Below are 12,994 nucleotides of genomic sequence, written 5' to 3'. Positions count from 1 at the left end.
TGCTGCTATGAACATAGTTGAGCACATGTCCTTGTGGCACGATTGAGCATTCTTTGGATATATACCCAAAATGGTATTAGTAAGTCTTGAGGAAGGTTGCAAATCAAAACAACGCTGAGATTCCATCTTACACCTGTAAGAATGGCCAAGATAAAAAAACACTGATGACAACATGCTGGAGAGGTTGTGGGGTAAAGGGAACACTTCTCCATTGCTGGTGGGAATGCAAGCTGGTACAGCCCCTTTGGATTTCAATGTGGCAATTTCTCAGAAAATTAACAAACCCCTGTGTCTTATTGGATCACCAGGGATTAAAATTAGAATTTAACAAGCAGACCACTTTCAGAAAGCCTATAAACTCATAGAAATTGAGAAGTCAGCTACTAAACCAACCCTGTGTCAAGAAATAAAGAAAGAAAGAAATTAAAGTCTTCCTCGAATTCAATGAAAGTGAAGGCACAATATATCCAAACCTATGGGACATTATGAAATCAGTGCAAAGAGGAAAGTTCATAGCACTGAGTGCCCACATAAAGCAAAGAGAGAAAGCTCACATTGGTGGCTTAACAGTGCACATGAAATCTCTAGAACAAACAAAATCAGACTCACCCAGGAGGAGTAGAAGACAGGAAATGATCAAATATAGGTAGGGATGAAATTAACAAAATATAAACAAAGAAAACAATACAAAGAATCAATGAAAAAGAGAGCTGGTTCTTTGAGAAAATTACCAAGATTGACAAACCCAATTTCTTTCTTTAAAAATTTGATACTCTTTCTCTTCCACCGCAGCCGCCACCATTGCCAGCGCAGCTCGCTCTTCTGTTTGGCCCTTAAGAATCCAGCGCCATCTGCAACCATGGTGAACTTCATGGTAGACCAGAAAGCCAACATCCGGAATATGTCTGTCATCGCCCACGTGGACCACAGCAAGTCCACGCTGACGGACTCCCTGGTGTGCAAGACCAGCATCATTGCCTCTGCGCGAGCTGGGGAGACCCGCTTCACCGACACCCGCAAGGACGAGCAGGAGCGCTGTATCACCATCAAGTCCAACGCCATCTCCCTCTTCTATGAACTGTCTGAGAACCAGCTGAACTTCATCAAGCAGAGCAAGGACGACTCCGGCTTCCTCATCAACCTCATCGACTCTCCAGGCCACGTAGACTTCTCCTCGGAGGTGACAGCTGCCCTGGGTGTCACCGATGGAGCTCTGGTGGTGGTGGACTGTGTGTCTGGCGTCTGTGTGCAGACCGAGACAGTGCAGAAGGCCATTGCTGAGCACATCAAGCCTGTGTTGATGATGAATAAGATGGACCGTGCTCTGCTTGAGCTGCATTTGGAGCCTGAAGAGCTCTACCAGACCTTCCAGCGCATCGTGGAGAATGTCAACGTCATCATCTCCACCTACGGCAAGAACGAGAGTGGGCCCATGGGCAATATCCTGATCGACCCGGTGCTGGGCTCCGTAGGCTTTGGCTCTGGCTTGCATGGCTGGGCCTTCACTTTGAAGCAGCTCGCAGAGATGTATGTAGCCAAATTTGCAGCCAAGGGTGAGGGCCAACTGGGGCCAGATGAACGGGCCAAGAAAGTGGAGGATATGAAGAAACTGTGGGGAGACAGGTATTTTGATCCAGCCAATGGCAAATTCAGCAAGTTGGCAAACAGCCCTGATGGGAAGAAGCTGCCTCGCATCTTTTGCCAGCTCATTCTGGACCCAATCTTTAAGGTGTTCGATGTCATCATGAACTTCAGAAAGGAGGAGACGGCCAAGCTGATCGAGAAGCTGGACAGCGAGGACAAGGACATGGAGGACAAGCCGCTGCTCAAAGCTGTGATGCGGCGCTGGCTGTCTGCAGGGGACGCCCTGCTGCAGATGATCACCATCCACCTGCCGTCCCGTCACCGTGCAGAAGTACTGCTGTGAGCTGCACTACGAGGGGCCACCTGATGACGAGGTCGTCATGGGCATTAAAAGCTGCGATCCCAAGGAGCCCTCTCATGATGTACATTTCCAAGATGGCGCCAACCTCAGACAAAGGCCGCATCTATGCCTTTGGTAGAGTGTTCTCTGGTATGCTGTCAACGGGACTCAAGGTCCGCATCATGGGCCCCAACTACACACCTGTACTTAAAGCCCATCCAGAGAACCATCCTGATGATGGGGCGCTATGTGGAGCCCATTGAAAGCATGCCCTGTGGGAACATTGTGGGGCTGGTCGGTGTGGACCAGTTCCTGGTGAAGACTGGGACAATCACCACCTTTGAGCAGGCGCACAACATACATGTGATGGAGTTCAGCATCAGCCCTGTCGTCAGAGTGGCCGTGGAAGCCAAGAATCCTGCCGACCTGCCCAAGCTGATGGAGGGGCTGAAGCGACTCGCCAAGTTCGACCCCATGGTGCAGTGCATCATCGAGGAGTCTGGGGAGCACATCATTGCCGGAGCAGGGGAGCTGCACCTGGAGATCTGCCTCAAGGACTTGGAAGAAGACCATGCCTGCATCCCCATCAAGAATTCCGACCCCGTTGTCTCATACCAAGAGAGGGTGAGCGAGGAGTCGAATGTGCGGTGCCTGTCCAGGTCCCCCAACAAGCACAACCGCCTGTTCATGAAGGCCCGGCCCTTCCCTGATGGCCCGGCTGAGGACATCGACAAGGAGGAAGTCTCTGCTCGCCAGGCGCTCAAGACTCAGGCATGCTTCCTGACTGAGAAGTACAAGGGCGATGTCGCCGAAGCCCAAAAGATCTGGTACTTCGGACCTGACGGCACCAGCCCCAACATCCTGACAGACATCCACAAGGGTGTGCAGAATGAGATCAAGGACAGCGTGGCGGCTGGGTTCCAGTGGGCCACTAAGGAGGTCAATCTCTGTGAGGAGAACATGCGTGGTGTGTGATTCGATGTTCATGACGTGACTCTGCACGCTGATGCCATCCACCCAGGTGGTGGCCAGATCATCCCCACAGCCTGGCGTTGCCTCTATGCCAGTGTGTTGACCGCACAGCCCTGCCTCATGGAGCCTATCTACCTTGTGGAGATCCAGTGTCCTGAGCAAGTTGTGGGTGGCATCTATGGTGTCCTGAACAGGAAGCATGGTCATGTGTTTGAAGAGTCCCAGGTGGCTGGCACCCCCATGTTCGTGGTCAAGGCCTAGTTGCCTGTCAATGAGTCCTTTGGTTTCACAGCGGATTTGCGCTCCAACACGGGTGGCCAGGCCTTCCCCCAGATCCTGCCTGGGGACCCTTTTGACAACAGCAGCCGCCCATGCCAAGTAGTCCCTGAGACCCGCAAGCACAAAGGCCTAAAGGAGGGCATCCCGGCGCTGGGCAACTTCCTGGACAAACTGTAGACCGCTCGGCACTGCCGGACACTGCACGGTGCCAGCACATCAGAAGATACCTTGAGACTGTCCCATAGTGCTGCTCCAGAGATTGTGGGGCCATCTGCCATAGCTGTATGCGAACACGTGGATTCTGTTTATTTTGGAAATCCAAGGCAGCAGAGTCCCCTCTGCAGGCTGGACTGGTGGGCCATGGGGTGGGCGGGACACCACGATATCATTCTCAGAAATGCTCGGATGTCAAAAGTCTATAAATAAAGACATTCAGAGGAACAAACAAACAAACAACTTGGTATTCTTTTTTTTTCTTAATTTATTTATTTATTAAAGATTTCTGTCTCTTCCCTGCCACCGCCTCCCATTTCCCTCCCCCTCCCCCAATCAAGTCTCCCTCCCTCCTCAGTCCGAAGAGCCATCAGGGTTCCCTGCCCTGTGGAAAGTCCAAGGAACCCCCACCTCCATCCAGTTCTAGTAAGGTGAGCATCCAAACTTCCTAGGCTCCTACAAAGCCAGTACGTGCAGTAGGATCAGAAACCCATTGCCATTGTTCTTGAGTTCTCAGTAGTCCTCATTGTCCGCTATGTTCAGCTACTCCGGTTTTATCCCAGGCTTTTTCAGATCCAGGCCAGCTGGCCTTGGTGAGTTCCCGATAGAACATCCCCATTGTCTCAGTGTGTGGGTGCACCCCTTGCGGTCCTGAGTTCCTTGCTCGTGCTCTCTCTCCTTCTGCTCCTGATTTGGACCTTGAGATTTCTGTCCGGTGCTCCAATGTGGGTCTCTGTCTCTGTCTCCTTTCATCACCTGATGAAGGTTAATATTCAGGAGGATGCCTATATGTTTTTCTTTGGGTTCTCCTTATTTAGCTTCTCTAGGATCACTAACTATAGGCTCAATGTCCTTTGTTTATGGCTAGAAACCAAGCCAGAACCTGGAAACAACCTAGATGCCCTTCAATAAAAGATTGGATGAAGAAAGTATGGAATATATACATATTAGAGTACTACTCAGCAGTAAAAAACAAGGGCTTCTTGAATTTTGCATGCAAATGGATGGAAATAGAAAACACTATCCTGAGTGAGGTAAGCCAGACCCAAAAAGAGGAGCATGGGATGTACTCACTCACAACTTGATATTCTTGTCACATAGATCTTTTATTTGCTTGGAGAGTTACTTCAAGATGTATTATATTGTGTGTGACTATAATGAAAGGTATTGTTTCCTTGGTTTCTTTCTCAGTCCTTTTATCATCTGGATTTAAGAGGGTTATTGAGCTATTGATTTTTATTTTGTTAATCTTGTACCGAGCCACTTCACTAAAGGTGCTTATCAACTTCAGGATTTTGATGATAAAAATTTTGGTGTTGTTTATGGTTACTATGTCATCTGTAAATAGAGAAATTTCGACTTCTTCTTTTCTAATTTGTATCCCCTTGAAATCCTTTTGTTGTCTTACTGCTTTAATGAAATTTTGAGTTTTATATTGAATAGATATTGAGAGAGGGGACAGACTTGTCGTGTTCTTGATTTTAGTGAAATTGCTTTGAAATTCTCTACATTAAATATGATGTTGGCAATTATATTTCTTTTATTGTGTTTAGGTATGTCCTTGTATCCCTGATTTCATCAAGAATTTTATTATGGAGGGTTGTTGAGTTTTGTCAGGGGCATTTTCAGCAACTAACTAGATGATCATGTGGGCTTTTCTTTCAGTTTGTTTCTGTGGTGAATTACATTGATTTTCATATGCTGAATAATCCCCACATCTCTGAATAAAGCCCACTTAATCATGGTGGATGATCTTTTGGATGTGTTCTTGGATTTGGTTTGTTAGTATTTTATTGATTATTTTTTTTATTAATGCTGATGAGCAAAATTGGTTTGTAATACTTTTTCTTTGTTGATTTGTGTAGTTTTGAGTACGTGGATAATTGTGCCCTCATAAAAAGAATTTAGTCCACAAAAATGTCACTTATATTTCTATTTTGTGGAATAATTTGAGAAGTATGTTGTGAGATTCTCCTATTTATGCTCTGAATATATTTTATTAAAATCGGTTAATAAAAAATCTGCTTTTGCCTAGGTCAGGGTAGAATAGGGCTAGATGGGGAAAACTAAACTGAATTCAGGGAGAAAAAAAGGCAGAATCATAGAGATACCATGTAACTGTCAAATGAGAAAGATGCTAGAACCTTACTGTCTCTACCACAGCCTCATGACAAAACACAGACTAATAAAACTGGGTCAATTTAAGATATAAGAGCTAGCTAGGAATATGCCTGAGCCATTGTCCAAACAATGCTATATGTATTTAATAAAGTTTTTGTGTGAATAATTCTATTTCTTAGATGTTATAGGTCTATTTATCTGATAACGGTTTAACTTTGACTGTGGTATCTGCCAAGAAACATGTCTAATTCTTTTAGATTTTCCAGTTTTGTGGAGGACTGGATTGTGAAATATGACAACGATTCTCTGTATTTCCTCAGTGTTATGTTCCCCTTTTTGTTTCTGATTTTGTTAATTTAGATATTCTCTTCCTTTCTTTTATTTAGTATGGATAAGGGTTTGTCAATCTTGCTAATTTTCTCAAAAAAAAAAAAACCCAACTCTTTGTTTCACTGATTCTTTGTATTATTCTCTTGGTTGCTGTTTTATTGATTTCAGCACTCAGTTTGATTATTTACTACCATCTGTGCCTCTTGGGTGTATTTGGTTCTTTGTGTTCTAGAGCTTTCACGTGTGCTGTTAAGTCACTAGTATGAAATTTCTCCATATTTTTATGAAGGTACTGAGTGCAACAAACTTTCCTTTTAAAACAGCTTTAATTGTGTCCTATAAGTTTGGCTATATTTTTATTGAGTCTTACGAAGTCTTTAAATTCTTCCCTTATTTATTCCTTGTCGTATTGGTAACAATTGGGAGTTCTTCAGTTTCCATGAATTTGTAAGTTTTCTGTGGTTTGTGTTGTTGTTGAACCGCAACATTAATCTATAATGACCTGATAAGATGCTGAGGGTTATTCCAATTTATTTGTATCTGTTAAGAATTGATTTATTGTCACAGACCTTGAGAATTATAGCAGTAACAGCTAGTGTTCAGATGCAACGTACCAGAGGAATGGTTATCTGATGAAGGTTAATCCTATCTAGACAAGCTGTGCATGATCATAGACCCTGAAAACTGTTGCTCACTGTTGCTAAAGCAGCTTGTTGTCTCTGCAATACCTGAATTGTAGTGTGTAATATCATGTTACATGTTTATGTAATCTCATAATTACACCTCAATTTTATAGGTACATATTTCTGTGGATGATCAGGAAGATGACATTTCATTTCACTGTATAATTTCAATATTTATAATTGCTTTATAATTGGTTCTATTTGTCCCACAAAAACTGTTGATACTTAAAGCTTGCCTTATTCTTTTCTTATTAGGTGACTTCCCCCAATCAGTGGGACCCCCAGTGAGAAAATTTATTCATACAGTCAAAAATCATGGTTCCAATAGTCTAATCTCTGCTCCATTCCCTGAGATAAACTTAGAAGCCAGGTCCCTGCAATGATCTCTTATTTGGCAGGACATTGTGGGTCAGGAGAAGAGTCTTTCAAATAAATCACATTTAGGACCTTCAGACATAGGACTATGGCACATCTGAGCTTGTTTGATTTATAGTCCTTCCTGATACAGAGACTGAGGGTTCCAAATTCACCTGCATCCAACTTGGGAAACTGTTATCTTCAATTGACCCTCTGAACTAACCATAAAAAAATATATAAATTACCTACACCTTCTTTCCCTTCAGTTTATTGATACAGATTTTAACCTAGAGATGTAGTATCATGCACAAATTCCCCTTTCCCTTTCTTACAATGTAAACACTCCTAAAATCATCTCCTTTACCTTTTAGTACAGGCCAGGTGTCTTTCTAGCCTTGCATCCCTGGAGCCATGAAGATGCTGACAGTGTCACTAGGGCAGCCATTATCTGCTTTTTGATCCTGAGAAATTCAAGCTCTGTAACTTTAATATTACCAGAAAATGACCAGGTGTGTGTGTGTGTGTGTGTGTGTGTGTGTGTGTGTGTGTGTTGGAAACTTGCAGCACAGGAGAAGAATAAAGAACATGATTTGAACAGCACATGTGTGTGAACTCATTCTATACTTCCTAGACTAGAAATTTTCCAAGTTTTTATGCAACGTTGTGATAACCTGATCCTGTGAGGTAATATATGGTCAGTTTTGGAGAAGGTTCCATAAGGTGCTCTGCCAAGAAAAAAATGTTTATTCTATGGTTTTTAGGTGAAATGTTCTGTAGATATATCTTAGGACCATTTGCATAATAACATATGTTCTGTTATTTTTATGTTTAGTTTCTATATGGGTGATGGGTGATAATCTTTTTGGTTTGGTTTTGTTTTGATTTTTCAATACACAGTTTTTCTGTAGCTTTGGATCCTGTCCTGGAAATAGCTCTTGTAGATTAGGATGACCTCAAACTCACAGCGATCTGCCTGCTTCTGCCTCCTAAGTGCTTGGATTAAAAGTGTTTGCCACCACCACCTGGCTAGTCTTTTATTATAGTCAGAACTCCCTAAAGTTTAAATCCTTGTCAGTTGTGACAATGTTAGTAGGGAACATTTGGAGATAGCAAGAATGGGGTGGGAGAAAGAACGGAGAAAGAATTAAGTCAATGATAGTTGACTTAATTGGATAACTACCAGTTTATTCATACAATTGGAATTTAACAAAGGCTTCTCCATTATAAACTAGAATTGCCAGAGATTGACTAAACTCCAAGATCTGCTGAGATATTAATTTGAATAGACATTGTTACTTTTACCTACATGAACCTTTCACAGTTTCTACAGTAGTAGCAAGGAGATTAATACCATATTAAAATATGTGTGAAAGACTACATACGGGCGTGTATAGCAGGGAGAGTTTATAGAAATGTTATTTTCTGGAAAATGAATAAATTATCTGAAATGTTTAAACTTCAACACAACTTGTCATTGGAATCACTATTTAAGTAGTTCTGAACATCAAAAATAAAAAGTGTTTCTTTTTTCTATCATTTTCTCCCCCATACTTCACATAGTAACTTGATACCCATAGTTGTTTTATCAATACTTGACCTGTCTTCCCAATAAACTGAAACTAAAAAAATATAAACAATTGAAAATCATGCATAAATATTTCTAGAAATTTTAAGGAGATTTTGAGTATTATGTTTGTATTGCATGGAAGTAATAATTTATGAACATTTCGTTTTATGTGTTACTAGACAAAGATATTTATTTCCCATTTAAGCTTTTTCTTATTTATATTTATTTATTGATCTCTGTGTGTGTGTGTGTGTGTTTACATGCTACACTATACATGTGGATTTCTTAGGAAAATTTTTGAAAGTGAGATTCCTGCTCTCACCATGTGGGATCCAGCTATTAAACTTCAGCTACTAGTCCTATCTAAAAATACTCTCACTTATTAAGCCATTTCAGCATCCACATGCATTCCTTATTTATAATTACTCCACAAAGATAATTTCTTATTCGTAAATGCTCTCACCTTCCCATACCTGGATGGAGTGGGGAGGACCTTTGACTTCCCACAGGGCAGGGAACCCTGACTGCTCTTCGGACTGGAGAGGGGGGAGGGGGAGAGAAATGGGAGGCAGGGAGGAGGTGGAAATTTTTAATAAAAAAAAATTAAAACACACATAATTCGTACAATGAGTTTCATATATTTTCTTAAGTTTCAAAGGTTCCAACATATATTTTTACATATCTTTGCAGAAAGCAAAAAGAATTAGAAGATAGAAATAATCAATAAGTCTAGACAAGTTATGGATCAATGGTGTCTCACGTTTGTGTTCAGAAAAATATCTTAATTGGATCTATTTTCCCTTCTACTACTCTTAAAATATGTTTTTCTCTTCAAAGGTCCACCCTTCTGTACGCACAAGAATGTGGAGAAATCACACATCAAATTGCTTTATTATTGAAAATGGTTACTGACAACATATCCACAAATTTGTATATTTTCTCAGCAATAAAGGAAGAACACCAACTAATTCTAAAGGCATAATTGAGAACATAAATGTGAGATGCGGACCTGAGCTTAATTTTTTTTTTCTTCAAGAATCTGCCTTAGTAGATTATGTGAGAATTTAATACCCATATCCATTTCTGGGGATGGGGGAGTAAGTTTATGTAACATGAACATTAGACATATCTAGACATTAAAATTTTAAAAATGGATAGCTTTGGGCAGAACAACAGTGATGTCTGATTCATTCAATGAAGTTTCAACTGAGAACTAGGACAGAGATACTTTATTATTGTTTTTGATACCTCTTTTCCCTAATACTATTAGCATTACTTTGTAATATGGGTAGCAAGATACCGCTGAAATAGTAATGTTTAATTAAAGTAAATTAGTTTTCTTTTTCCTCCACTTCCTACGTTTCTTAGGAATGATATAAGCAAATAGACTGGAGTTAGGTAAATAATGACAAACATCAGAACTCTGGGCAAAGGTAAGTGTTGAGAAGTCAGTTATGATGATTAGCCTGTGAGTCTTAATGAGTAAACCATTTAAACTGGAAGATAACCTATTGTTTGAGGATTAACTGCATCCTGAAGCAAAAATCTAATTTTTGTTTTGCTAATATCTATTGTAGTGCAGGCAAAAAAGAAAAACAAAAACCCAATCATTTTGCACAGTTACTTAGGTCAGAGACAGCAAAGAATGCTTGAGTTGGCCTTTATTACTAAAAGCATGGGGAAATGTTTTTAATGACTGTTCTATTGCTGGGGAGAGATACCAAGACCAAGGCAATGTAGAGAAGAAATCATTTAATTGGGTGATTGCTTACCACTTCATAGGGCTGGTCTATTATTGTGGCCAGAAGCCTGGCAGCAGGTTGAAAGGCATGGGCTGAGAGCTAAAATTCTGATCTACAGGCAGACAACAGAGAGAAAGGAACTGGCATTGGCATGGACTTTTGAAATCTCAACACCCATCCTCAGTGACAAACCTATTCCAAGTCCACATATACTAATCCTTCCCAAACCATTCCACCAACCCATGACCAAGCATTTAAATATATGAGCCTATGGGCGTCATTGTCATTCACATCATTGTAAGGAAGTATCCTAAGTTTGGTCCTTCATTACTAGTTTGGCTTTTCTTCAGTCTCACAGGAGAGGTGAACCTGTACTGTAGTCTGTGGGAATGAAACCCACACTGCTCTGCACTGGTGTTACTTTCTGAAGCAGATTTCCAAATGTTAACTCTCCAAGTGTCTCCATTTGTTATTCTCTTTTTCCTTTTTCTTTGTGCAAGTGTTCGACCATTTTAGGAAACATAAGCTATGTAACTACACATAAAAACTCAAAGGAATGTATTTGTGTAATATAACATTGTCAGATAGTATGGAAATAACTGTGATTAGATTCCATGGGTCATTTCCAACTTTGAAGCTAAGAGATCCAAATAAATATAAACTGAATTGTTAATTCTAGAATTTTAACACTGGTTGCTTACATTGTTTTAGTAATATCAAAGAGTTCATATAAGTCTATAAAGCGGTAAACAATCTTCACTAAGATAGATTATGTTCCATTTGAAGAAGGCTTACGACATTAAATAACTTTATTTTTAATAACTGTTTCATTTCCTAAAACTCTTTCAAGCACGGAACTCTACAGTTTTAGAGTATTGTCTACATGCCTGCTCCTTTTTATTTAGAACTGTCCATTTTGGTTTGTTCTAAGCTATCAAATGAGGAAGTTTCTATCAAAGACAGTTTAAAGTTTTTCTCTGAAGGCTAAATCTTTGAACTTAGCTTTTATTTTAGTGATGTTTCTGTTGCTGTGATAAAATAGCCTAACAAAAACAATTTAGAGGAAAAGGAGTTTCTTTAACTTACAATTCCAGGGTACAATACATTATAGTCTAGAAGTCACAGAAGCAAGAATTCAAAGCAGCCAGTCATATCATATCCACAGTCCAGAGCAGAGAGAAAAAAATGCTTGCTTAACTGCATACTTTCTCCTTTTGTATAATATTCTGAATCTGCTGCCCATAGTCCACTGTAGCTATCCACAGTGGACTGAGTCTTCCCAGATCAACTAAAAATCAAGGCAGTACCCTACTGAAACACAGTTTTGCAGGAAAACCTTGATGAGGTCAAACTGGGAAAAAATTATATAAAATTATTAATATTTGAGGTGCCAAAATGGTCCTTATTACAGAAAGAATTATTCATGAACTGTTTAACAATTAACAAAATTATTGACTACTACCCAATTTGCAAGAATATCTAATGAAATTTTCTCTCACAAATCCAAATACAAATAATAAAACTAATTCAATCCGTACTTTGGAAAAAGCTTCTCAAAGTATTTTCAAGTATATTTGCATTGTTTTTGAATCATATATAAAGAATAATTGAATGTCAAATAAATAAATGTATATAAGATCTTTCATAAATATAAAAAATATTTGGATGTGTTACATATAAAATTATAAAAATTTTAAAAGTCAGTAAGTCCAAAATGTTTGACTACATACCGTATGTTCCCTGCCTTCTTTACAAGATCTACTTCTGTGTCAAATTAAGTATCAACCTTGCTCTTATAAACTTTCTCTGGCTGTTTTGGTGGAGGCAGAAAAAAAATAATCTTTCTGGAGTAGAATGTACATAAAATCTGAAATTCCGCTTATATATCTGAGCTATTTATTTACATGTCATTTGAAAAGTCATTAATTGATTGAATCCAACAACCAGAAAGAGAACAAAATGGTTTTTAATGTACAACAGTGATCTGAAGTATTTTGGTGATATTCAATGTAAACTGAGTATGGACGTCGTCGTAAATTTAATTTCATGTTTGAGGCAAATCATGGGGAAATTATGCACAGATATTTGTCTTATGACAAAGAATCAGAAATGATTTAGAAAGAAACATTGTGTGTAGATCTGTACTGAACGTCATACTTCAGAACAAGCAAGAAATGGTTGATATAAACAAGAATAACTGTCAGACAGATTGGTTTGGCTGTCTGGACATAGGTAATGGAGCCAGGCCTGTTCTGGGAGAAGAAATATGGGAAAGATATGTGGATCTTTATCTTAATCAGTTCAGCTATACTAGAAGTGCTGGAGGGTGAGTAGTCTTTCATATAAGAGAAATATTTTCTGATGTGGCAAACTACTAATAAATTCTCATTTCCAAGTGTGTCCAATGTAACACCTGTTTGAAAACTTTCTACAACTATGTTAGGTGTTCCTGACCTCACTTAGACTTCATAAATTGCTAGAAAGACCCACAAGATGTGAAAATAATATAAATAGAATCAGGAAAAGAAGGATTTTACTATAAAGAATAGAGAAATGAGACATCAATTAAATACATATGGCAAAGACTATGAGGATGTTTCGATATTGCTATCTAAACAGTTATAAATATAAATGTCAGTCTAGACAATAAATCTGAAATAATAATAAAACATTTATTTACTGATGAGAACAATGTGGTGGCTAGTGAAAAATCAACAGAAGATATATATTTGGGTAGATATGAGACAGGGTATCAAGAAAAAAACAGTCTAAAATTCTAGAGCACAGAGAGTGTTTATAATCATTC

At 39.5% G+C, this 12,994-nt stretch overlaps 1 pseudogene; it reads left to right on the top strand.

Moving 5' to 3' along the window:
* The first annotated feature begins 859 nt into the window (after positions 1 to 859).
* Positions 860 to 3,445, top strand: LOC142858111 (elongation factor 2 pseudogene; annotated as a pseudogene).
* Positions 3,446 to 12,994: the final 9,549 nt, after the last annotated feature.

Source organism: Microtus pennsylvanicus, chromosome 10 (assembly GCF_037038515.1).
Source record: "Microtus pennsylvanicus isolate mMicPen1 chromosome 10, mMicPen1.hap1, whole genome shotgun sequence".
Taxonomy (NCBI): Eukaryota; Metazoa; Chordata; class Mammalia; order Rodentia; family Cricetidae; genus Microtus; species Microtus pennsylvanicus.
This window is presented reverse-complemented; position numbering and strand designations above follow the sequence as displayed.